At 39.1% G+C, this 27,378-nt stretch overlaps 2 protein-coding genes across 8 annotated transcripts in view; one reads left to right on the forward strand and one right to left on the reverse strand.

The window, feature by feature from the left end:
• LOC101341306 (hydroxysteroid dehydrogenase-like protein 2) overlaps window positions 1-5,235 on the reverse strand; it is a 113,317-nt gene extending 108,082 nt beyond the window's left edge. Inside the window, exon 1 of the mRNA XM_023727385.1 lies at window positions 5,132-5,235. The gene's annotated coding sequence lies outside the window, so the exon portion shown is untranslated. The remainder of the gene's footprint in view (window positions 1-5,131) is intronic.
• Window positions 5,118-27,378, forward strand: part of PTBP3 (polypyrimidine tract binding protein 3) — an 89,558-nt gene continuing 67,297 nt past the window's right edge. For 3 of the 7 annotated variants that reach the window (XM_023727383.1, XM_023727380.1, XM_023727381.1), the window contains exon 1: window positions 5,119-5,268. The gene's annotated coding sequence lies outside the window, so the exon portion shown is untranslated. Of the gene's footprint in view, window positions 5,269-27,378 lie in introns of all 7 variants that reach the window. The other 4 variants (XM_004372161.2, XM_004372162.3, XM_023727384.1 and 1 more) reach the window with 3 other exon arrangements.

A 27,378-nucleotide genomic window follows, 5' to 3' on the forward strand; every position in this document is an offset into this window, starting at 1 on the left:
GGACATGGCAGAACAGAGATCCAATAAATAATTGGTAATGCTTAGCAAGAAAATAGAACAAGTTTAACAGAAACACAAATTTAATACAATAAATAATTCTGAAACAAAAAGAAAGATTGTCTTTGCAAGGCACAACCAGTTTTATTCATTCATTCAATAAAATACCGCTCACTGTGTGCTAAGCATTGTTCTAGTTGCTAAGGATACATCAACAAACAAAACACATAAACATCCCTGCCTTCATGGATGTTACAATGGTTAAAGTGATTGACTGCTAACCAAACGTTTGGCTGTTTGAAACCACCAGAGGCTTCACAGGAGAAAGATATGGCAGTCTGCTTCCATCTGCTTCTGTCAACCCTACAGGGTCGCTATAAATTGGAATCAACTCGATGGCAGTGGGTTTGGTTTTTTCTTTTTTTTTGGTCATGGATTTTACATTTTAGTCGAAAGAGATGAACAATCAAAATAAATGATATGCTAGAATAAGAGGGAAAATGGACAGTGGGGAGGCCATGCTCCTCCTCTTCCTAGTCTCTGGCAACCACTACTCTGTTCTACATCTATATAATTTTGTCATTTTGAGAATGTTATATAAATGGAATCATACAATACATAACCTTTTGGGATTTTTTTTTATCAGCATAATTTCAAATCTTTCTTTTTAGGGATTATGATTTTGTATTTGTCATGGGTAAAATGATGTTAAAAGGTTCACCTCCCCAGATTCACCTAATGGCTAACATTATTTCTGAACTATATTGACATCTTTGTATTACTTTATATTTTAAGAAGTTTTAGCTGTAAGAATGAATAAAGTTGTTGTTGTTAGGTGCCATCAAGTCAGTTCTGACTCACAGCCACCCTATGTGCAACAGAACAAAACACTGTCCGGTCCTGCGCCATGCTTGAGCCCATTGTTGCAGCTACTGTGTCAGTCCATCTTACCAAGGGTCTTTCTCTTTTTTGCTGACCCTCTACTTTACCAAGCATGATGCCCTTCTTCAGGGACTGATCCCTCCCGGTAACATGTCCAAAGTATGTGAGACGTAGTCTAGTCATCCTTGCTTCTAAGGAGCATTCTCGTTGTACATCTTCCAGGACAGATCTGTTGGTTCTTTTGGCAGTCTATGGTATATTCAATATTCTTCGACAACACCACAATTCACAGGTGTCAATTCTTTGGTTTTCCTTATTCATCTTCCAGCTTTCGCATGCATATGAGGCAACTGAAAACGTCATGGCTTGGGTCAGGCACACCTTAGTCTTCAAGGTGACATCTTTGCTTTTTAACACTTTAAAGATGTCTTTTGCAGCAGATTTGCCCAATGCAATGCATCTTTTGATTTCTTGACTGCTGCTTCCGTGGGTGTTGATTGTGGATTCAAGTAAAATGAAATCCTTGACAACTTCAATCTCCATTTATCATGATGTTTCTTATTGGTCTAGTTGTGAGGATTTTTATTTTCTTTATGTTGAGGTGTAATTCGTACTGAAGGCTGTGGTGTTTGATCTTCATCAGTAAGTGCTTCAAGTCCTCTTCACTTTCAGCAAGCAAGGTTGTGTCATCTGCATAACACAGGTTGTTAATGAGTCTTCCGCCAATCCTGAAGCCCCGTTCTTCTTCATATAGTCCAGCTTCTTGGATTATTTGCTCAGCATACAGATTGAATAGGTATGGTGAAAGGATACAACCCTGATGCATACCTTTCCTAACTTTAAACCATGCGCTATCCCCTTGTTCTGTTTGAATGACTGCCTCTTGATCTATGTACAGGTTCCTCATGAGCACAATTAAGCGTTCTGAGATTCCCATTCTTCTCAATGTTATCGATAATTTGTTATGATCCACACAGTGGAATGCCTTTGCATAGTCAATAAAACACAGGTAAACATCTTTCTGGTATTCTCTGCTTTCAGCCAGGATCCATCTGACATCAGCAATGATATCCCTGGTTGCACGTCCTCTTCTGAATAAGGTAATGTTGGTTAAATGTTAACTAAGCACTGTGTACTAGACTGCCTTATGGCAAGTGTTCAAAGGTTACGTTTTGTCCAAACATAACATTGGGTGTGTGTGTGGAGGGGGGAGGGCATCTCTTATCAGATAAACATGTATCAAGAATTTTTTTGACAAGTTAGAATAAAGGCACAAGGAAGATAAAATATTAGAAAATTTATAAACTGAATTATTTGTAATTGATCTCCTTCTCAAACTATAGTGTAATAAACAAATAGAGATATTGTTCCCCTGCTCACCACCAAGAAGCCACAGTATGCAGCACATAAAGCTCTCATGCCAAGCCAGGTCATGTGGGTAATATCTGATCATGCCAGAAACTCAGAAACTTCTGCTGAGATCATAGAAGGCCATGGCTCTTCCATGCCCTGTGGGCTCTGGGAATAGCTAGGATTCTAAAAATGGTCCAAGAAGAGCTAAATTCCATTCTATTTACTGTTTTTGAATCAGAGAGACTCACAAATCTATGGAGCTCAATCCATGAAAAGTCCATTGAATTCAGGACCCAGGGGCAGGGGGAAAGGAAAGATTTCATGTTTTCTATTGCTGTTTTCTTGTATCTGAGCTTCTGTTGTAAAGCTGGACATTAATAATGTTTGGGACATGTCATACAGTTTTGTTAATCTTAGCCAAGTGCACTGTCCTTACATTGCGGAATTTTCGTAGTTATTATTAGTAATATGGACAGTGAGTTTCAGAGTTTACGTTTTAGTATTGAAGTTTGTTAGCTATCTTAAGGAATAGGGCTGAAAGAAAAACATAACCTTTGTTTTTCTAAACAAAGAAAGTCAGTGTAAATTGGAACAGCTTTTCTTGGAAGTCATTTTGACCATATTTATCAAATTTGAAGATGAGCATACTGTTTTTCCCACACTTCTAGGAATCTGTTCCTCAGACAGTTTTATGTGTGCAGAGATGTTCATATGTGATATTCTTTGCAACAGTGTTAGTTTTATCGAATAATTGGAAAGAATGTAAATTTCCACTACTTTGGAAATAGTTACATAAATAATGGCACGTGAAATTATGAAATACTGTGCAGTATTAAAAAGAATTAAGTAGATGAGAAGTACTGGCATGAAAAAAAATCTCCAGGACGTTTAGTGGAAAAAACAAGTAAAAAATGAGAAAGTCTAGAAATATGCATACATAATTGTTACAGTGGTTATCATGGGTGGGGTGATTCATGACAAAAAGAATTATAACCTTTTAGTATTTCATATTGCTTGAGTTTTCTGAAATAAGTATGTATGTTTCTATTACTTGTGTAGCTAAAAAAAAAAAAAGTAAGAAAACATCATCAACAGAATATATCCCAAAGACAACAATAGCAAGACGGCATCAGCTATCTTGCTGATATTTTTAATATCCATCTGGCAATGCAGGGTGGCAATGTTTACAACTGTAACTTAATATTTGGACTTAACATCAAAACAAAATGTATCCGACATTTTGGAAACAGGGACTGAGGTTAGATATTTTAAAAGGACTTCAAATGACTTAAAAAAAATGAGATACTCGTTATTTGAAAATCATTTTCTGCCAACAAGATGAGATAAACTGACTGAAGAATCCATTCATCCTTGAAGGCTGGAACCTCATTTTCTTGTGTCTCTTCACAGTGCCTGGCACATAGTGGACACTCAATAAATATCGACTGAATGATGGATGAATTCACACTTTAAATCTTTTTAGTAGCACAACTTATTGAGGTTTTTGTTACTTGCTTTTCCAATGAGGCATCTAAGGGAGGTGGGAAACCCCCTCTTTCTACTCAGAGGTTAAGAATTTTGTTGAGGACAGGGTTTAGTGGCTCTTGTTTTGGTAAGCTAAGAATTGAAAATCATTCAATTTCAGAACTAGACAGAATATAAAAGGGAAAAAGGGAAGAGAGTTGTCACAAGTTATATTTTTTGCTCAGACTAGAGAAAAAGGAGGGAACCCTGGTGGTGGAACGGTTAAATGCTCCGCTGTAAATGAAAGCTTGGTGGTTTAAATTCACCCAGCGGCTTCTGGACAAAGACTTGATGATCCGCTCCTGTAAATATTACAGCTTAGAAAACCCTACCGGGCAGTTCTACTCTGTCACATGGGGTCGCAATGAGTAGAAATCAACTCCACAGCACACATCCGCAACACAGGAAAAGGCTCTGGTAGCAAATGTTTCCCGGCTGCTAAACTGTGGACAAATCATCTGAAAAATGGGGTAATAGTTCCTTCCTCTTAAGTTTTTTTTTTTTTTTTTTTGCAGGGAAGAATGAAAATGCTGGCAATATAGTGGCCATTCTATATTTGTGCAGTGAGTGCTTCATATAAATTCAATACTGCACGGTCGGAAAGAAAAACACCCAGACACTAAAACTGTCCAAAAACTCAAGTTCGGAGAGTCATTTTCACCTCATTCACTTTTCCCAATACACCCGTCGGGATGGGTGCCGGTTCCAGGGGTCGACTCCCAGCGCCGGGCAGGCGACGGGGCGGGCCCCGCATAGGCTAGGGTTCCCTGCTGCCCGGCTTCCTAGAGGTGCAAGGCGGGTGGCTCCGATGACCACCGCCAGCGCCTGGCCCGCAGGCGTCGTGCTTGTAGCCAGGCTTCCGCCACCCTCGCCCACACAAGGCGCTTCCGGTGCGGTTTTGGGGTCCTCGCGGACTAGCTACTCTCCTAAATCGGGTCCCCAAAGCTATTGCCACCGACAGACGGAGATATCCAAGTTAGCCGCCCAGGGCAGCGAAGCCGGAAGAACTACGAAGACCGCTGGACGGCAGGCGGGGCGGTGCAGCCAACAGCACAAGGCGCGCGCTCCCGCGAACGCAGACGAGAGGCCCTGGGTCAGCCCGGGAAGGGCGGGCGCGCGCGTGCGCCGGGAAGAGGGGCCGGGAGGCGGAGTCTAAGGGCGACGGCGGAAGAGGGCGCCCTGGAGCCAAGCCTGAGGTCGGCTGAGGGCGGGGCCCAGGGTGGGCGCGAGCGTAGGGGCGGGCCCCGAGGGAGGGTGCCGACGCTAAGAGGGCGGGGTTAGATGAGGCGGGGACGCGCTTGCGGGGTGGGGAAGGTGGGGGCGCGGCGGTGGCGGGAGCGTGCCCGGTCCCCGCCCCTGTTTCCCACTCTCCCACCTCCGACCGGCCGGGGTTGCGGAGAGGCGCTGCTTGCCGGTTCTCGGAGCCGCCCTGTTGCCTCCGCTTCCTCCTTCCGCTCGCGGTGAGCCCGTCAGTCCCCGCACTGTGCGCTCCTCCATCTGGGCCATGGATGGGTAAGTGCTAGTTGGCGCGGCGGCCGCTCCGGGCTGTGGTTGCCCGTCTTCCTCTCGGCTCTCGGCGGAACGCGCCGAGGCCAGGGAGCCGGGCGGGGCGCCGGCGCCGGAGGAGCAACCCCGGCCGAACTCGACGACGGGGCTTCCGGGCGCCTCCAAGGGCACCCCGAGTCGCAGAGGGGCTGTCCGTCGTAGCCTCTCTTCACCCCACGCGGCGCCCCCTTAATATCCGCCCCTTTACACCCTCACGCCACCCACCGGGAAGCGAAGAAAGCCCGGTCCGGGTGCCGGGGTCCGCCCTCCGCGCCGAGAGCGGCGGGAGCCCGGCCTCCCGACACTTCCTTTCAGAAAATGGTGCGCGGCGCTGGGGGCGGGCGGGCGTCCTTAGGCTTGGGGAGTCGCTGTTTACCGGTGAGGTAGAGCAAGCGGTGGAGCCTTCCCCTGGCGGGGAGACGAGTGGCCGCGTCCGTACCGGTCTGGGCGGCGCCCTGGTCCCGAAGCCAGGGCTCCACGCGGGATCTCGGAACTGCCAAGGAACGATCCGAGGTCTCCTGACTTGTCCTGTGAGATATGTTAGAGATTTCTATTTGCCAGGTGTCTGGACTTGCTGACCTTGGGCGCTTACCTCCGTCCACCCCTCCCGTTAAGAAACTTCGTGAATCCTCTGCCATGTATGCAAAATATTGCTTAAGTGCAATTTTCGGGCGGCCTTTAAACGCCCAGAAATTTAAAGCAGTCTGTCACCCCTCCCCCTCAAAAGTATATATATATGTGTGTATATATGTATATATATATATATATGTATATATATAAAATCAATGATACGTATATTTTTTTGCAGACCCAGATATGGGGTAGATATTTTAATCATTTAAGGAGCAACTAGTAGATTAGGAGTTTGAGATTAATTGAAGGTTGCAGTATGTGTACATCAAGATTAAAAAAAAAACCCCAGCTTTCTGAGAGACTGCAAATCCGTTTATTCCAGTTTTACATTTGAGGTTTTGTTTTGCCTGTTGTAATTTTTGAGGACAAAATTTCTGTAAACCTCTTGATTACAGAATATATAGGACTTCCTTGAACAGTAAAAGCTGTTTACATTTTGCCATATAGTTCATGATGGTTAGGCTGTGTAAAGAGTTGATATCTTCCAGTAAGTTTTGCACTCATTACATTTCATTTATCTTAGTTTTACCGTATTAAGTCTATACGATACATTGGATTAACTCATTTGAATACGTATTGCACACTGCTACAGACATCAGGAAAGATACAATTTTTAGATTTTATTTATTGTGATACTGTTCTTTAATTTATTGTCTAATTGGAACTGTATTGTTTGACTGAAGGTTTTCTAGAAGCATTGTTGAAAACTCGTTTCATATTACCTTATTCAATTAATTTTATATTTGTGCAAACTTCTGCTATTTTAATTATTTGTGAAGTTATGTCAATATTCAGTTTAGGATGGCTGAAGTGAGCATTTCGTTATGTATAGTAAATTATTACATGGTTTGATTGGAGATGTTTTGTATCAAAAAGTTTATAGTAAAGAATACTCTTGAGTTATGTGTCTTGGCTTTTACTCTTGGACAACTGGCAAACTTAGTCTTTTTGGTAGTGTTTAAGAAGTTAGCCCTCTCTCCCATTTGTGGTTTTAGAGCTAAGAATGAGTTTATTGGTTTAAATATGTGGGTAGTGATACAGATATTGGAAGTTCAAGTAGTAACATGATTTGCTCTTTACATCAGGACCAGTAACCACAGTATTACACAATCTTATTATTTATGCAAAAAGAACACCAGAGGTATTTACGTATTTTTAGGCAGATTTCAAGTTTCAAAAGCCTACAAGGAAAAACAAAAAAATCTAATGGTTATTGCTTAAAACAATTTACAAAATTAAACAATCCAGTCATATATTTGGTTGCTTTTATGAAACAGTGATCACATAGGTTATTAACACCTTGTGGAATTTAGCTATAGTCTTTTTTTAGGAGGTATGGAGACAAAACATTAGTTGAAGCCAGCTTCTTTGGTGTTAGAAGGAATTGATTTTTGTATGGCAGGACTTTATAGGGGTTTTACACCCTGGTCTTAAGGGGTGTGGTGTTGAACACTGTGAAGTTTTGCCTTTAGGCGACTAATTAGATTTCCACATTTTCCCACAGCCTGCAGAAGGTTCTGTGTCTTTATTTTTGGACAGTTAAAAAACAAACAACAAGCCACCAGTCAACGTGTCATTGTAGTTCCTCAAATCCCAAGTTTTTTTTGTGTTTATAAGCTCTTTTCCTCCTAAAAGATAATTTACATTTAAACGCAGTTTTAACTTGGTAGAATTTTTTTATTTTAGTTCTGAGAGCTGTCTTAACTATTTTGGTGAGCAGTTTTGAGTGGTTGATGCAGATCTGTAAGATGCCTTCTATTTCTATAAAATCCAAGCGCTGGTTTTGTTTCATTTGAAACTTTAGACAGGATAATTCATACCAGTGATTTGAAAGAAAGAACTTTGATGATTTTAAGTTGTGATTTGGATTTGTTTAATAGAGGTAGGTGGATAAACAGATACTGCCTTATATTTTATGTAAGCACAACTATTTTTCTAAATTTTCTGAATATTAAAAGAGACTTGACTTGTTTCTTACAATGTTGTTAAGACTTTGCTTTATACTCTGCTGTTACTAGCCTGTCGCATCACTTTTCTTTGTATTAACATTTCACGACTCATCGCATTCTTATCTTTATTCTTTACATTTGTACAATGCTTTTTCTTCTTTAATCTTATTATCTCTGTCTTTAAAAAACTTTATTTTCCATTTTCTCTTTTTACTTTTTCCATACAGTGTTGTTACAGATCTTATAGCAGTTGGTTTAAAGGTAGGAGTCTTTTACTCTCCTTTCATAAGCACTTTTGTATCTTAGTTTTGGTTTTTTTCCCCAGTGGTGAAACCGTCTAACTTGTTCATAAAATTATCCGCTTTACTGTGTGTTAATAGTCTTTCATTTTTATTTAGCTCCAAAATAACTAGATTTGTAGCTAATTTTGGATTTTATAAAGAGGAGCTACATACAGTAGCATCTTGTATATATAAAATGTGAGCAAAAGGTTTAGCCCTAAGTTTCACTTGAATAATCAGGGTATTTGTTTCGGTTTTATTTTGTTTTAGCAGTTAAAGGCAACCGAGGCTCTGATTTATTTTCCTCTCCTGTCCTTTCTTGTATCCTGTCTGGTGGATGTGCTTTTGAGTAATAAAAATAGTAATAAAGTTTCTTCAGTTCCTACTGTGGACTAGTTGCTATGCATGTGTTTTCACTAATCAGTATAACAATCCTGCAAGGAGGGTATTAATATTCATTTTTTAGAGATGAAAAAATAGGTTCAGAAAGTTTATGTCCCAAGGAGTGGTACACTAGAGTTCAAATCCATGTCTTCCTGGTTCTAAAGCCTGACCTTTTATGTATTTATTTATTTTCCTTTTTCTTCATTATATCTAGCTGCCAACAGTGAGGGTTCTGTCTAAAAGGTGAGCAACAGGAGAGCTTTTCTGCGTTAAAAATTTAACTTTGCTTTAAGGTTTCCTTTAGCAATTTGGTGTTTGAAATAGAGTTGAGATCCTTGCCCTAGAGGTCACTTATAGTTCAGATTACTGTAGTAGATATAATACATCTCACGTATTGGTATTACATGCATCTTAAATATTGTAGACTGACTTATGTAAAGTTGTTCCACCTCTTTCTGTTGATTGTACCTCAAAGTTGTTCCACCTCTTTCTGTTGATTGTACCTCTGTGCATAACTCTTCTTATTAGCAATTTCAAAACACTGCCGCTTCATTTGCACTTAATTGGACTTGGTGGTGCTCGTATTCTTAAAATACCTTAAAAAAGAAACATAAATACAAAAACAGCATTTGAGACTAAAATTAAAAAAAAAAAACCCATTGCCATCGAGTCGATTCCAACTCTGAGCGACTGTACAGGTCAGAGTAGAACTACCCCATAGGGTTTCCGAGGAGCAGCTGGTGGATTCAAACTGCTGACCTTTTGGTTAGCAGCCGAGCTCTTGACCACTGCGCCACCAGTGACTAGACTAAAATAGGAAGTCCGAAACTAACATAGTTGAGAATGATAACTCAGATTAGAAACTGCAGGCTCATAGCTAACATCCGATTTTGGGTCTGGGTGGGTGTTGGTGAGAAGAGGGTATTTAAAGTGAATGTTTGGTCTTATCAGAAATGTAATTTGTGATTCTAGAGTTTTATCTGGCAAAAATTAATACATAAGACATTTAAAACAGTTTATTATTTTGGAGTCAAGGAATGCTATTCGTAAAGGACTGTCATGCCTGTTTTAATGTGGGGAAAATACATCTTGATGGTAAATGAAAGAAAATTTAAATGTTAGGCATAGGAACCACATTTGAATACAGGATTTGGATTTCTGACTACCTGTTTTGCAGCAGAGTACTTTGAAAACATAAAGGTCAGGTCCTACTCTGAAGAGGAGATGAGCTGATTAGTTGACTCAGTAGGAAATCCGTATTTTTAAAAACTTAAATTCTGGAAATGTGCCGTAAAATTATTCATTATAGGAAGAAATTTTTTATAGGATTTTTCTGCTTCTTTCTTGGACTCTGTATCCAAGGAAGTTTAGTTACCAAGTAATAGGCCAGTAAGTCCTCACTCATACTTTAAGTTGTATGAAGGATAACAAACCAAATTTAGTGAATTTAAATGAGTCCTTTAAGAATGTCAGTTACTTGTCTTCTACTATTTGCTATTGGAATTTAATGACACAAATGGTTCGAGTCAATGGCAAGAGTGGATTTCACGTTATGCTCAGTAAATTGTTTTCTTGGATTCAGCAGAAAAGTAGTAGTATGGATTTTGTTTTTGAAGAACTGAAAATACTCTTAAGTATCAAATCCATTATTGTAGAGAAGGAAACCTGAGTTGTTTTCCAAGATTGATTCTCTAGAATGTGTTGAGGGAAAGAATTTTTGATGTTTCCCTCACTACTGTGTTTCCAGTGTCTGGCACATAGTAAGCTCTTAGACATGTTTGATGAATGAATGAATGTCAAATTGTCACACAGCTGGTTAAGTGGCAGACCTATACTGGACCCAAGTCTTCTAATTTTGCTAGTGTTTCTTCTATTTGGTATAACCATGGTAAAAGAGAATTAAATTCATTTTTTAGATTGGAATTTTTGTGAAGACAGGTGAACATTTTCAGGCAGTTTAGGGCCATACCATGTCTGAGATTTTCTGAGACCTCAGAGTTTGTCTACTCTTGAATAACCTGTGCGGGTTATCAATTTTTGAGCTGTTCTTAAATTAAGAAAATTAGCTTTTGGTACTTCCCATGAAATTTTTGTTTTATTTCTTCATATTTTATATTTTGAAATGCTTATTGAGAAACAGTGAGAAGTACTCGCTATTCTTAGTTTTGAATTTTTGTAATGAAGAACCAACCATATAATTGTGAGTGATATTGGACATTTTCAAGAACCTTATTATTCCGGATAAATCTAGATGTCAGCATTGTGGATAACATGGCATTTTTTGTGTGTGTCTAAATTTGTGTGTGTGTTTAAATTTCCAGCGTATACTTTAATTATTACTAACCAGCTTGTCTTAAATATTTTCTATATTCCTGATTTTTTAAAAAAATTACTGTAGTAACTATTAAAACAAATGATTTTTAAAAAAAAATAATGGTCTTCTATATTAAAAATATTTTAGTCTTTTTCTGGGTTATCTTATTTTAAGTGATTAGATGAGAATAGAAAAAATTCACATTGGAAGCCGTAATTGGCTTCCAATAATTATGTCTGTCAGTGTATAGGTAAGAACAATAAAGTATATTTAAATTAATTTTGAAGATCTATTTTCTATTTGCTTTAGCAGGGGTTAGCAGACTATAGCACCTGGGCCAAATCTGGCTTGCCATCTGTTTTTGTAAATGATTTTATTGGAATACAGCCATGCTCATTCATTTCGCGTTGTCTGTGGCTACTTTCATGTTACACTGGCAGAGTGGAAGAGTTGCAACAGAGACCATATGGCCTGCAAAACCTAAAATATTTATTTCTTGGCCCTTTACAGTCTATTTGCCTACTGCTGTGCTTGACTATAGAAAATGTAGGGTTTTTGCCTCAAATCCTTTTCCTTTTAAACTGAGGGATAATTTACATGGAGCAAAATACACAGATCTTAAGGGTACAATTCAGTAAATGTTGACAAATGTATACACTTATGTTTCCTAAACCCTAATCAGGTTAATAGACATCATTCCAGAAAGTTTCCTGTTGCCTTTTTCTGAATCTAGGCAACTGTTCTGATTTCTGTCACAGTAGATTAGTGTGCCTGTTCTTGAACTTCATATAAATGGAATCATACAGTATAAACTGTTTGGTGTCTGGCTTATTTTCCTCAGCATAATTATTTTGCGATTCATCCATGTTGTTGCATAAATCAGTAGTTCCTTTTTTTTTTTTAAATTTCTGAGAGGATTCCATTGTGTGAATATGTCACAGTATTTTAAAATTTATTCTTTTGTTGATGGATGTGGGGTATACAATAAATTATACCAAAGAATTTGGTCTTTATCCTTGGTTTCTTGGAGATAACCTCTAAACCACTGGAATTTCCCCAGTGATTGGAGTGTCTTTTCTCTGAACTACACATCTGACAGGTTATGCTAATGAGGTGACTCTTTGGTTGGGGGCTGGCCAGGTCAGAAAGACAGACTATGTGATATTAGCCCAACCTGAGGCGAGGGGAACTGGAGGTTGAATTCAACTATGTGAGCAATGATTCAATCAGTCATGCCTATGTAATGAGACCCCAATAATTTCGAATCTTGGGTGAAGCTTCCTGGTTGGTGTTAGGCATCAATGCATGGGGGAGCGTAGCACATCCTTTGGGACATGGAATCTCAGCATTAGGAACCCTCCCAGACCTTGTCCTATATGTCTTCTTTAGCATCCTTTTTGCTGTTATAAAACAGTAAGGATAGTGCTTTCTTGAGTTCTGTGAGTTGTTCTAATGAACTATTGAGCCTGACGGGTAATGGGAGTTCTCAAATTTGTAGCTAGGTCAGAGTGAGAGGGACACTGGAGACCCCCTATCTTATTGGCTGGCATCCTGAGGTAATAGAGCCCTGAATTTGTAGCCAGTAAATCAGAAATGAGGGTATTATAGAGACCCCCAAGCTTGCAGCTGGCATCTGAAGCCTTGGGCAGACTTGGCAGTCTGGAGGATTAGGCCCTGTAACTTGTGAGATCTGACCTAGCTCTGGTGGTTAGGGTCAGGGGAAGAATGCTGCATGTGCAGTTGGTGTCAGAGAGGATATTTAGAATTAGATTGAGAGTTAGAGTTGGCCTCAGAGAAGGCATACAAAGAGACACTCAATATAATGGACGTTTGAGTTCTTCCTCAATTTGAGTTTTGAGCTATTATGAATAAAGCTACTATGAACATTTGTGTACAAATCTTTGGGAAGATGTATGTTTTATTTATATTGGATAAGTGCCTAGGAATAGAATTGCTGGACGATAGGATTATGTGTACGTTTAACTTTATAAGAAACTGTCCCATTGTTTTCCAAGGTGTTGTACCACTTTACATTCTTACCAGCTTGTATTACAGTTCAGGTAGCTTTCATATCTTTGTGAGTACTTGGTTTTGCTAGTCTTTACTTTTAGCCATTCTAATGGGCATAGCTAGAATGGCTCGTAGTATCACATTGTAGTTTTGACTTGCATTGACCTGATGACAAGTGTTGAGTACCCTTTCACATGCTTATTAGCCATTCACATAATCTTCTGTTGTGAATGTCTGTTCAAGTCTTTTACCCATTCTTTTAAAGTGGGTTTCTTATAAACAACATATAGTTGGACCTTGGCCCTCCACCATAATGCCACTCTTAAAATCTCTGTCTTTCAATTGGTGTATATAGACCATTCACATTTAAAGTGATCATTAATTAATTGGATAAATATCTACCATGTTGCTAACTTTTCTATTCATGGCACTTATTTGTTTCTCCTTTTTTCATCTTGTTTTCTGCCTTCTCTGACTTTAACTGAGCATCTTACATGATTCAATTTTATCTTTGCTTTTAGCATATTAATTATACTTTCTTTAAAAGTTTATAGTGGTTGCCCTAGAGTTGACGCTACACCTTTACAACTAATCTAAGTCCACCTTCAAATAACACTGTCTTGCTTTATGTGTAGTACAGGTACTTTATAAAAGAGCATTCCCTCTTCCTTCCCCACTATTCCTTATGGAAACCCTGGTGGTGCAGTGGTTAAGAGCTGTGGCTGCTAACCAGAAGGTTGGCAGTTAATTTTTGGATAATTGAATTTATTATTGTTTTTTAAAATGTCTCTGGATTTTGAGTCAAATTAGATGCTCCTCATTCAAAAGTTAAAAGAAATTCATTCATGTTTTCTTCTTATACCTAAATGGTTTTATTTTTTACATTCAGATCTTGATCCATTTGGGGTTTATCCTTGTGTCTAGTGTGAAGTATGGAGTCAACTTTATCTTTTTCCAAATGGCTACTGTCATGATTTGAATTGTGTCCCCCAAAAATGTGTGTATCAGTTTGGCTGGGCCATGATTCCCAGTATTGTGTGATTGTCTACCATTTTGTCATCTAATGTGATTTTCCTGTGTGTTGTAAATACTGCCTCTATGATGTTAATTGGGGGTGGGTGGGCAGCAGTTGTGTTGATGAGGCAGGACTCAATCTACAGGATTGGATTGTGTCTTGAGCTGGTTTCTTTTGGGATATAGAAGTGAGAAGTGAGCGGAGAGACGGGACCTCATACCACCAAGACAGCAGTGCTGGGAGCAGAGCATGTCCTTTGGACCCAGAGTTCCTGCATGGAGAAGCTTCTACTCTAGAGGAAGAGTTGATGATAAGGACCTTCCTCCAGAGCCAACAGAGAGAGAATGCCTTTCTCTGGAGCTGACGCCCTGAATTTGGACTTTTAGCCTACTTTACTGTAAGGAAACAAATTCCTCTTTGTTAAAGCCGTCTACTTGTGGTATTTCTATTATAGCAGCCCTAGATGACCAAGACAGCTACTTAATTGTCCAAATATCATTAATTATAAAGCCCATTTTTCCCATTGTAAATCAATGATATGTTTTGGCACTTGAGCTGTTTCCACCTTTTGGCTATTGTGAATAGTGCTACCATAAACACTGGGGTACTAGTCTCCATCTGAGTCACAGCTTTCAAGTGTTTTGGGTGTATATACCTAGGAGTGGAATTGCAGGGTTATATGGTAGTTCTGTTTTTAGTTTTTTAAGGAACCACCACACTGTTTTCTACAACGGCTGTACCATTTTGCATTCCCATCAGCAATGGGTAAGGGTGCCACGTTCCCCACATCTTTGCCAACATTTGTTATTTTCTGTTTTTTTTTTTTTTTTTTTTAGTCTTATATCCTAGTGGGAGTGAAATGGTATCTCGTTGTAGTTTTGGTTGCATCTCTCTGATGGCTAATGATGTTGAACATGTTTTCATGTGTTTGGTGGCCATTTGAATGTCCTCTTTGGTGAAATGTCTATTCAGTCCTTTGCCCATTTTATGATTAGATTATTTGTCTTGTTGTTAAGGTATTAAAGTTTTATATAAATTATGATTATTAGATTCTTACTGAATATATGGTTTCTGAAGATGTTCTCCTGGTCAGTAGCTTGTCTTTTCACTTTTTTGATAAAGCTTTTTTATGAATAAAAGTTTTTAATTTTTATGAAGTCCCATTTATTTGTTTTGTCTTTTGCTATTTGTGCTTTTGTTATTATATTAGGTAATCCACTGTTAAAAGCTAGGCCTGACAGCATTGCCCCTGCATTTTCTTCTAAGGGTTGTATGGTTTTAATGTGCACATTTAGGTCCTAAATCCATTTTTAATTCGCGTATACTGTGAGGCATGGATCCTGTTTCATTTTATTGCATGTGGAAGTCCAGTTTTCCCAACTCCATTTAATGAAGAGACTGATCTTTCCCCATCAAATGGAGTTAGCACCCTTGTAAAAAATCAGTTGACCACAGGTGTGTGGGTTTATTTCTGGACTCTCAATTCTATTCCACTGGTATATGTGTCTGTTTTTATACCAGTACCAGGTTGTTTTGATTACTGTAGCTATATATTTAAAATCACTAAGTGTAAGTCCTCCAGCTTTGTTCTCCTCTTTCAACGTTGCTTTAGCTATTTGGGGCCTCTTGCCATTCCACATAAAGTTGAGGATTCGTTTTTCCATTTCTGTAAGAGCTGTTGGAATTTTGATTTGGATTGTGTTGACTCTATAGATTGCTTTAGGTAGTATTGACATCTTAACAATATTAAGTCTTCCAACCTAAGAACACAGATCATCTTTCCGTTTATTTAAGTCATCTTTAACCTCTTTCAGCAGTGTTTTATAATTTTCATTGTGTAAATCCTTCATGGCCCTGGTTATGTTTATTCCTAGGTATTTTCTTCTTTTATATGCAATTGTAAATAGAGTTATTCCCCTAATTTTCCTTTCAGATTGCTCATTGCTGGTGTGTAGAAACCAAACTCATTTTTGTTTGTTAACTTTGTACCCTACAACTTTGCTAAATTCTTCTATTAGCTCTAGAAATGTTCTTGCAGATCCTTTGGGATTTTCTATATATAGGATCACATCATCCACAAATAGAGATGATTATACTACTTCTTTTCCAATCTGGATACCTTCTACTTCTTTTCCTTGTCCTGTTGTTCTGGCTAGGACTTCTAATACAGTATTGAATAGAAGTGGTGAGAGCAAGCACCCTTGTCTTGTTCTCGATTTCAAGGGGACAGCTCTCAGCCTTTCTCCACAAAGTATAATGTTGGCTGTTGGCTTTTGAGAAACTTCATATTAAATAATAATATAATCCTCACAACAACACAATGAGGAAGATACTTTATTTTCCCCACTTCAGATGAGGAAACTGAGGCATAAAGAGACCAAATAATTTATCCATCACACAGTAGATAGTGAAGCCAACGTTTGAATTCAAGAAGTCTGACTCTGTAGCCTGTGCCTACAATACAGTATTTTGTCTGTGTTCTTAGGGAGGCAGCACAGTACTTCCTTTCATAGTTATTGCTAACATGGTGGCTGTAGTAGCAATGGCTGTGGAAATAGAACCTTAACTTTAAAGAAGTACATTTGGGTTCTAGCCTTACCAGAGAGCAGCAGGAGAAATTGTGGTGAAATGAGTTCCTTTATGTGGTCTTTTGCCTTGGTTCTTTGGAAAAACAGCTTGAGAGATTTACCCCCTAAGCTCTAAGGAGTTACCTTTGCCCTAGTTTTTTGCCCTAGAAGGTTTGTTATGTTTCCTGGGTAAACTGTAAACAACTTGGTTTGTTAACTTTTTGTTTGGCACTGGGCTGCAGCCTGCCCTATGATTGGTTTGCATGTAGCAGGGATTGGTCAATATACCTATGCAAATGAAGTGACTATAGTGTATGCAAATGAGGTGGCTATAGCCTACTATGCAAATGAAGTGTCTGAAATTGACAAGGTGTTGTGTATATATGCAGCCAAGCCCTCAGAGATTTTTCAGACAGAAGGAAGCAGGAAGAAAAGCTGCAGAAAGAAGCAGAAGGAAAAAAGAAAAGAGAAGAAGCAGAGAGACTGGAGGCAAGGAACCTCTTAAAAGGGCTGTAACATGGTCAAGGACTGTAACACTGAAGAGAGCAAGAGGCCCAGAAGGCATCCTGCAGAACAGTCAGTGGTGACAGATGGCAGGGCCAAGAAGAGCCTATCCTGAAGGATTTGAGAGGAGCCTTGTCTGAGGGGACCAAAAGGAAACTGTCCTGAGAGGGCTGAGAGGAAGCTTGTCCTAAGGGGGCCACAAGGAGGCCTGCATGGCTGAGAGGGGGGATGCAGCCAGAGAGAAAGGCCTGGTTGCTTGCATGGCCAAGAGGATCTGAGAGAGAGGTCCTGCACTGAAGAAGGGAGACTTTGCCTACATGCTTTCTGATCCTCACCCCAAGTTGTACCCTATTACTTACTTAATAGACCACTTAACTACTGTAAGCATGGTCTGTGAGTTCTGTGTGGCCATTGCAATGGATTATCAAATGCATAAGAGAATTCGAGAGTGCCATGGGAGGGACAGCTGGTATCACAGTTGGTAGAAAGGGTGGGAGTGTGGAAATACAGTCTGACGTCCATCTCATAGGGGTCAGCCTTGGGCTGATCTTGATACGCATTATGCCCTTGAAGTTAGATTCTGATGCTACCATTTTACAGAAATTAAGACATGTTTGGCTATTTGGGCTTGGAAGGTGTGCAGAAAAGAGTTAACGTAGCAATCTTGAGACTGCTGTGATTGGAAAGAAAGTTGCTTGCAAGCTTGACTCTTGCCTGGCCTCTGGGAACTTGGCTGGTAAACATGTTTGTACATTGATACAAAACTTCCCTTAAATGATAGGAGTAGTTCACTGTGCCTAGACTGTTTGTGCAAACAATATGGTTTGTATTTTCTTTCTGGGAGTCTAGAATTTTGGCATGTTCTAGGCAGAGGGTGCACATGTGATCAATCTCCAATAAAAACCCTGGGCATTGAGTGAGGAATTAAGTGTGCCCTGTGTGACTCCACTGGGAGAGGACTTTGGAAAGCTTGTGCCTGGTTTCCTCTGGGCTTCCCCTCCTGCACCTTTTCCTTTAGCTGGTTTTGTTTTGTTGTATCATTTCACTGTAATAAATCTTAGCTGTGAGTACAACTATATGTTGAGTCCTTTGAGTCCTTCTAATGAATTATTGAACGTGAGGGTGGTCTTGGGCTAATTCTGGACACTGATCTGAAAAGTTTACTGTGTTTTGGGCAATATTACGTGTGTATGTGTGTGTTCATGTGTGCATGTGAGAGAGAGAGAGAATTAAAATGAAAGTACTGTACTTTTACACAGATAACACATGCCTTCTGCATTTATTTGCTGGCCACGCTGCCATTCCAAACCTCTTCCACATATTGCTGTAAAAAAGAATTAGCATGCTTACAAAAATAACTCACGAGGAGAGGGTGCCTCTGGCAAACAAACGCAGAAGGCGTGTGTTATATGTGTAAAAAATATGACATATAGAATTTGAGAACACTGTAGCTTTGCGGAAGCCCTGGTGACTCAGTGGTTAAGAGCTCAGGTGCTAACCTAAAGCAGTTTGAATCCACCAGCTGCTCCTTGGAAGCCCTATGAGGAAGTTCTCCTCTGTCCTGTAGGGTTGCTACACATCGGAATTGATTCCACGGCAATGGGTTTTTGGTTTTATAGCCTTGGGAGATTAGGAGGAACTGTAGCTGAGACTATGTCTGCTAACCTAAAGGTTGGCAGTTTGAACCTACCCAGTGGTGCCATGAAAGAAAGGCTCTGTGACCCGCTTTCATAAAAGATTACAACCAAGAAAACCCTATAGAGCAGTTCTACTCTGTGACACATTGGGTCATCATGAGCCAGAACCAACTCAGCGGCAGTGGGTTCGTTTTTTTTTCTTTTGGTAGCTGAGACTAACACCAGAGGGGAGTCTTTTTGCTAACTTCTTTATTTGCAGAAAGAATACTGGAAGATTAACAGTGATTTGTTCCCAATCACTATTGCAGACAGTAACTTTTTGTTGTACTGTGATGACATGTTGGAGCAATAACAGCAATAACCAAGGATTAGTAGTAGCTGAAGAGCTTCAACCTTTTGGACTGAGCTAGCACTCCTGAGATTTTAGGATTTGTCATTTAGGGGAAGACGTCTGCCTAAGACAAGGTATTTTCCTAAGAAGTTTAATAGCAGTTTTGGGTGAAAGAAGGAATGCCCAAATCCATAATTTCAGTGTAGATTTCAACCTCCTCTCAGTAATTGATAGAATGATTAGAACAGCAACACTCTGCTTACCAGTGCTGCTCCCTGCCCTCAGTTTTTAAAAATGCATATTACCCCTATTTTGCTAGGTAGAAGTATACAAGAAATCCTTTTTGTAACGGAACTTTGCATATCTATTATAATATTAGCCCAATTTTACAAAAGGGGATACCAAGCCTATAATGTTATAATCTAATGCTCTAGGTCAAACAGATAAGTTACAGAAGCTGGATTCAAAGAAAGGTTTGTTTCCAAAGCCTGTGTTGTTTTTTATACCATGGTGTCTCTTGGTTTTGGAATAATTAATAGTCCAGATGGTATTTAGTTAATAAATGCCATTATTTTTGGAAGTCGGTTTGTTCTAAGACAAATAGTATACCATTTTATTACAGTTAGAGATGGAAGCATAGCTTTCTGTCTGTGAAAGTAGTAAAGTATATTTCCAGTTTCACTAAGTTGGAAAGAAAATTAGAATACAACCTTATTTTTGTCATGTATATGTATTGGAATTCCATATGTTGGGGCTCATTACCATTAACTCTGATTTCCTAATACTCTTTCTCAAACTAAAGAAACATGAAAACTACCTAAGATAATACAGTGTGGCTATTATAAAATTCAGAGGTGCTTGTACATCACTAAATGATACAAAAATAAATTTCGAAATTTTTATTACCATATGTCTTAGTTATCTAGTGCTGCTATAACAGAAATACCACGAGTGGATGGCTTTAACAGAACTTTATCCTCTGTCTTAGTTATCTAATGCTGCTATAACAGAAATACCACAAGTGGATGGCTTTAACAAAGAGAAATTTATTCTTTCACAATCTAGTAGGCTGGAAGTCCAAATTCAGAGTATCAGCTCCAGTAAAAGGCTTTCTCTGTCAGCTCTGGAGGAAAGTCTGTGTCATCAATCTTCCCTTGGTATAGGAGCTTCTCCTCACAGGAACCTCAGGTCCAAAGGACCTGCTTTGCTCCCAGCACTGCTTTCTTGGTGTGGTATGAGGTCCCTATGTCTCTCTGCTCGCTTCTGTCTTTTATATCTCAAAAGAGATTGGCCTAAGACACTATCTAATCTTCTAGATCTCATCAATATAACTGCCACTAATCCATCTTATTACATCATAGTGATAGGATTTACAACACATAGAGAAATCACTTCAGATGAAAAAGTGGTAGAAAATCACACAATACTGGGAATCATGGCCTAGCCAAGTTAACACACATTTTTAGGGGGACACAGTTCAATCCATAACATTATATTTGGGGTGATAATGTGTAGAGTAATGGTCAGTATGGTAGAATTGACCAAAACCTTCATGAAATATATTAAATTGAAAGACCCAGCTGTGGAGTTTGAGACAAATGTTAGCAAAATTTTTTAAGTTTATTTTTTTCAAAATGAAAATAGCCCCTTGCCATTGATTAATATCTAAACATGACAAATATAAAAGAGAAAGTAAATACCAGATATAATAAATCCTGCTAACATTTAGGTGGCTATGCTTTCAGATCATGTATGCATATAATATGTATCTTTAATATTATTTTTACCAAAATGGATGATACTATACATGTTATAACTGACTTACAAAATAAGCCTTGTTTTGTGAATTCATTTCCAGGTGGATAGTTATGGTGCTTCATCGTTTTAATAATTACCTAGTATTTTATTTTACAGATATACCATAACTTAATTAATCTTTTGTTGTGAACATACTGGTGGTTCAGTATTTTGACAATTTACTGTAGCGATTAAAAGCATGGACTCTGAAATTATCCTGCTTGGGTTTGAATTCTGGTGCTATTTATCATGTGATCTTTGTTTATTATGAGAAACCGAAAAGATTCTTAGGTTTTATGAACGTGTGAAAACAAGGAAGTTTCGATGACTGTCTTAATAAAGAAAACTCACAAGTATTTATATTTTTTTTTAGAAAAAAGGTGTCAGTATAAGTATTACGACTAGGGCACTAAATTATTAAGACAACTAGCCAGAACTACAGATCTTTTAGAAGTTAACAGTTAACTTTTACAGAACATAGCTATGATCTTCAAAATTCAGGTGATCACAAGATTTTTTTGTTAGAAATATCGTTTGTAAGCAGCTTTGTGACAAAAAATGTGTCTTTTTTTCTGCAGCTGTGGTGGAAGAGGGAACTTTTTTCTCCTTATCTTACAAATATTTCTTTCACAAGCAGTTTATAAGGGCCTGTGCTTTCAAAGTTAAACACATTAGTTATCATCTTGAGGAAGAAAAGACAATTGGAAGAGGCTCAAAACTTAAAATGCCAAAAGGAAGAGAACAGTAATAGTATTTTTAACAAACGGGATATGAAATGTAATGTTTTGTACCAACGTTGTTCAACATAAATGTACTCTATGCTAGAATTTTGTAAGGATTTGATATTTTATATTTTATCGATTCTAAGGCACAATTTTTTTTTCATGTTAACATCTCTGATACCAGGAAGCATCTTAAAACTGATGGTATGTTAAAATTTAATTGGCAGCTCTTCTGATGCCAATAAAGTTAAGGAGTCTTACAGTCAAAGACTTCTGAGATCATCTGACATTTGTATGTGTAAGGTGCATAGAACAGTACCTGGCAGTCGGTAAGTACTAGCTATCATTGTATTCTGTTTATTTTGTGCTTAATAAAGAATGATTGCTTACATATGTCCTCATATATAGTTCTAATATGAAATGTTGTATAGATGTAGAATAAATGGATCAAAGGGTTGGCATAATATATTGAGGGGAGATTTTCTATTACACTGTAGGGAAACATGTATGTGGGGTAAAAAAATAAGTTAGGCCTAGGTTGTAATCTGTCCACCTACCCTCTCTGATTTATGCCAATTAATATAACCTCTCTGATTCTTAGTTTCTTTGGAGGATACTAATATCTACTTTGCAGAGTTACGAGAATTTATGGAGCCCTGGTGGCTCAGTGGTTAAGAGCTTGGCTGCTAACCAAAAGGTCGGCAGTTCGAATCCACCAGCCACTCTTTGGAAATCCTATGGAGGCAGTTCTACTCTGTCCTATAGGGTCTCTATGAGTCAGAATTGACTTGACAGCAACAGGTGTCTTGTGGTGTGTGTGGTAGCATAATGGTTAAGAGCTTGGCTGCTAACCAAAAGGTCAACAGTTGGAATCCACCAGTCACTCCTATAGGGCAGTTCTGCTCTGTCCTATAGGGTCCCTATCAGTCGGAATTGACTTCATGGCAATGAATTTGTTTTTTTTATACATGTTATAACTGACTTACAAAATAAACATTGGTTTGTGAATTCATTTCCAGGTGGATAAGTGTGATACTTCATCATTTTAATAATCACCTAGTATTTTATTTCACAGCTATACCATAACATACTTAACTAATCTTTTATTATGACTTCTTTGTTTCTCTCACACCCCATATCCAATTCATCAGCAGATTCTTTACACTATATTCAAAATCCAGCCACTCTCCACCATAACTGCCACTTTTACCTAATTATTATCATAGCTTCCTAACTGCTGTCTCTGCTTCCCTCCTTGCTTTATTACAGACTGTTCTTAAAACAGCAGCCACTTGTTGGGTGCTGTTGAGTCAATTCCGACTCCTAGTGGCCCCATGTGACAGAGTAGAACTGCCCTGTAGAGTTTTCTTGGCTATAATCTGTATAGAAGCAGATCCGCAGGTCTTTCTCCCACAGAGCTGCTGGGTGGGTTAGCAGCCGATTGCTTAACTCTTGTGCCACCAAGGCTCTTCACAGCAGTCAGAATGGGCCTTAGAAAAGTTAATCAGATCTTGTCATTCCTCTGTTCAAAAACCTTTGTCCCTCATTTCACTCAAGTAAGATTTTTTAGAATTGTTTTCAAGGCCCCACATGCCCACATTCTCCCCCTAATCTCATTAACCTCTCTGTTCTCCACGTTTGCTCACTCTGTTTCAACTACACTTTCTTCCTCACTGTTTTCTAGGACATGCGAGTATCCTCATATCTTTTTCCTCTGCCTACAGGATTCTTCCTCATATCTACATAGCTTACTCCTTACCTCCTTTAAGACTTTGCTTAAATGTCACTTTCTCTTGAGTTTTACCTCTACCGTTGTGTTTAAAATTGCAGTTCCCCTCTTACTCCTGGCATTCCGGAAACTGCTTGTCCTACTTTTATTATTTATTACTTTAAAACATACCATATAATTTACTTATTTTGATCATTATCTGTTACTTTCTGCAAGATTATAAGCTCCATAAAGGCAGGGAGTTTTATCTGTTTGTTCCCTGATTTTCCCCAGTGGCTAACGGGCTTGCATATAGTTGTTGCTTAGTTAAATATTTGTTGAATGGATAAATATTGCTAATATAGTTATACATATTGAACTCAGTATATATGGGCTCTTCCTAGCTAGTGTGTGGCATATAGTTGGAAAATGGAATAAATACCCAAAAGAATAACATTTTGGTTGAATGTCATATTGAATTAGAAGACTTTTTTTTTTAATTGTGCTTTAAGTGAAACTTTACAGTTCAAGTGAGTTTCTCATACAAAACTTTATACATGTATTGCTATGTGACTCTAGCTGTTCTCCCTATAATGTGACAGCACACTCTTCCTTTCCAACCCAGATTTCCCATGTCCATTCAACCAGCTCCTCCCCCTTTTTGCCTTCTCATCTCACCTCTGGACAGGAGCTGCCCATTTAGTCTCATATATCTACTTGAGTTAAGAGGCACTCTCTTCACAAGTATCATTTTATGCCCCATAGTCCAGTCTAATCTGTCTGAAGAGTTGGCTTCGGGGATGGTTTCTTTTCTGGGCTAATAGAGAGTCCTGGGCCCATGTCTTCTGGGGTCCCTTCAGTCTCAGGCAGACCATTAAGGCTGGTCTTTTTACTAGAATTTGAGTTCTGCACCCCACTTTTCTCCTGCTCCGTCAGGGACTCTCTGTTGTGTTCCCTGTCTGGGCAATCATTGGTGGTAGCCGGGCACCATGTAATTCTTCTGGTCTCAGACTGATGAAGTCTCTGGTTTATGTGGCCCTTTCTGTCTCTTGGGCTAATATTTTCCTTGTATCTTTGGTGTTCTTCATTCTTGTTTGCTCCAGGTGAGTTGGGACCAATTGATGTATCTTAGATGGCTGCTCGCTGGCTGTTAAGACCCCAGATGCCGCTCACCAAAGTGGGATGCAGAACATTTTCTTAATAAACTTTGTTATGCCAGTTGATCTAGATGTCCCCTGAAAGCATGGTCCCCAGACCCCTGCCCCTGCTACTTTGTCCCTCGAAGTGTTTGGTTGTATTCAGGAAACTCCTTAACTTTGGTTTAGTCCAGTTGTGCCGACTTCCCCTGTAGTGTGTGTTGTTCTTCCCTTCACGTAAGATAATTCTTATCTACTATCTAGTTAGTGAGTACCCCTCTCCCTTCTTCCCCACCCTCTTAACCATCAAAGAATGTTTTGTTCTGAGTATAAACCATTTCTTGAGTTCTTATAATAGTGGTCTCATACAATATTTGTCCTTTTGCGACTGACTAATTTCATTCAGCATAATGCTTTCCAGATTCATCCATGTTCTGACGTGTTTCGCAGATTCATCGTTGTTCTTTATTGTTGTGTACATTCAGCGTAATTATTGATAGGTATGCGTTTAGTGCTGTCATTTTGATGTCTTTTTTTGTGTGTTGTTAACAGTTTGTTCCACTTAATTTTATGTGCTGAGTTGTTTTTCTTTATGTATTTTCTTTTCATCTTTTTCATTGTTGTTGATTTTGTATTTGCTGAGTCTTTTTTTTATTTGATATGTAGGATTGTTAGTTTCCTTTGTGGTTACCTTAATATTCACCCCAAGTTTTCTAAGTTTAAACCAATCTTTTATTTCTTTATATTGCCTTGACATCCTCTCCATATGAACGATCTATGAGTACATTTTTTAGTCCCTCTTTTTTGTTTTAATGTTGTCATCTTTTACATATTGACATGTTTCCCTATTTTCAGTGTTTTAGCTTTGATTTATTTTTGTCTCTTCCCTATCTGGGTTGATATCTGGTTGCTCTGTCCTGTGTTCTAGTCTTAGGTTGTTATCTGATGTTACTGATTTTCTAAGCAGAGGACTCCCTTTAGTATTTTTTATAATTTTGGTTTGTTTTTTACAAATTTCCTACACTTCTGTTTGTCTGGAAATGCCCTAATTTTGCCATCATATTTGAGAGACAGTTTTGCTGGATATATAATTCTTGACTGGCAGGTTTTTTCCTTCAAGGCTTTATGTATGTCATCCCATTCCCTCTTGCCTGCATGGTTTCTGCTGAGTAGTCCAAGCTTAGTCTTACTGACTCCTCTTTGTAGATGGCTTTTTGTTTATCTCTAGCTGCTCTTAAAATTTATCTTTATTTTTGGTTTTGGCGAGTCTGATTATAATATGTCTTGGTGACTTTCTTTTGGGATCTACCTTATGTGGGGTTCAATTAGCATTGGATAGATATCTTCTCATCTTTCATGACATCAGGGAAGTTTTCTGCCAACAGATCTTCAACAATTCTCTCTGTATTTTCTGTTATCCCCCCCTATTCTGGCACTCCAATCACTTGCAGATTATTCCTCTTGATAGAGTCCCACATAATTTTTAGGGTTTCTTCATGTTTTTAAATTCTTTTATCTGATTTTCCCTTAAATAAGTTGGTGTCAAGTGCTTCATCTTCAGTCTCACTAATTCTGACTTCTGTTGCATCAGTTCAGCTCCTTTGGCTTTCTATCGAGTTGTCTAATTCTGAAATTTTATTGTTAATCTTCTAGATTTCTGTTTCTGTTTCTCTATGGATTCTTGCAGCCTGTTAAGTTTGTCATTATGCTCTTCTCTGATCTTCTTAAGTTCCTCTGTTACTTTGTCTGTGTGTTCCTTGACTTGTTCTGTGTTTTGAATGATCTCCTTCCTGATCTCTTGAAGACTTCTGTATATTAATCTTTTGTATTCTACCTCCAGTAATTCCAGGAAGTTCTCTTCCTCTGGAAAATTTCTTGATTCTTTGTTTTGGGAGCTTGTTGAAGCCATCATGGTCTGCCTCTTTATGTGATTTGATATTGACTGTTGTCTCTGAGCCATTAATAAGTTATTATATTTATTTATTTTATGTTTGCTTACTGTGTCCTAGCTTCTTGTTTTGATATGCCCAAAATTGGCTGCTCATGAGCGCTAGTTTGATTATTGGTGCCTTTGAAGCTCTAACGTCCCTTCACCATGTGGTTAGATCTGTTACTAGGTATGTGAACCCAGGAGTCTGTTTACTTTTCTTGTATGAATTCAGCTCAGGCATCCAGATAGTCTGTCAGCAAGTGTGTGGTGCAGGCTCTCACCTACGGTCCTAGATGGGTAGGGATGATTGGAGTAGGCACAGGTATCTGGCTGCAGTAGGAGGTCACATGCTGAGCAAGGCAGGGGGCTGATGGCTGTCCCTGAGTGTCTGGGAGGAGAGCATGTCCCTGTTCCCTAGAGTGTGTAGGTGGGTGGGTTTTGCAGCTGGACTATGGGCAGCCAATGCTGTTGGCTGAAAGGACTGAGAAGCACCGCTTATTCTTGGACCCCTGTCACAAGTGGCTAGGTGGTATGGGTGGAGCCATCAGTCCTCATGCCCCTGATGTGGGTAGGTGAAGGACCCTGCTTAATGGGCAGAGCAGTGTCAAATGTCATGAACCTGCCACTCCACCATATAACTGATACAGTGAAGTTAGGCTTCAGGTATATACCCTGTTGTACTGTGGTAACGAGGGCCTATGCTGTTGAAATGGGCCCACACAGGTCTGTGCGGGGGTGAAAGACATTCAAAGTCCGTGGACCTCTTAAGCCTGTGCCTAGGCAAAGGAGCTGTGCCTGCCCTGAGTTCTTGGCTTAGGGGAGCTAGCAGATTATTTTATCTTATTTGTTAATTTGTTCCCTCTCCAAGGCCAGGAGAATGGCTCAGGGCATGTGATGGGTCCTATCTCCAGCCCAGGGGACTTGGCAATCGCTGAAGCTGGCCTGGGACTCGGTGCAGAGCAGGGAGGGAGCAGGTAAATGGGAGCAAGTTTGTTCACAAACGGGGTTTTTTTTTATTTTATTGTACTTCAGGTGAAGGCTTACAGAACAAATAGTTTCTCATGAAACAGAAGTACACATGTTGTTTTATGACATTGGTTAACAACCCCACAACATATTAACCCTCTAAATTCTCAACCTTTTTTTTTTTTTTTGGTGA

This window comes from Trichechus manatus, unplaced genomic scaffold, assembly GCF_000243295.1.
Source record: "Trichechus manatus latirostris isolate Lorelei unplaced genomic scaffold, TriManLat1.0 scaffold00016, whole genome shotgun sequence".
In the NCBI taxonomy this organism is placed as follows: domain Eukaryota; kingdom Metazoa; phylum Chordata; class Mammalia; order Sirenia; family Trichechidae; genus Trichechus; species Trichechus manatus.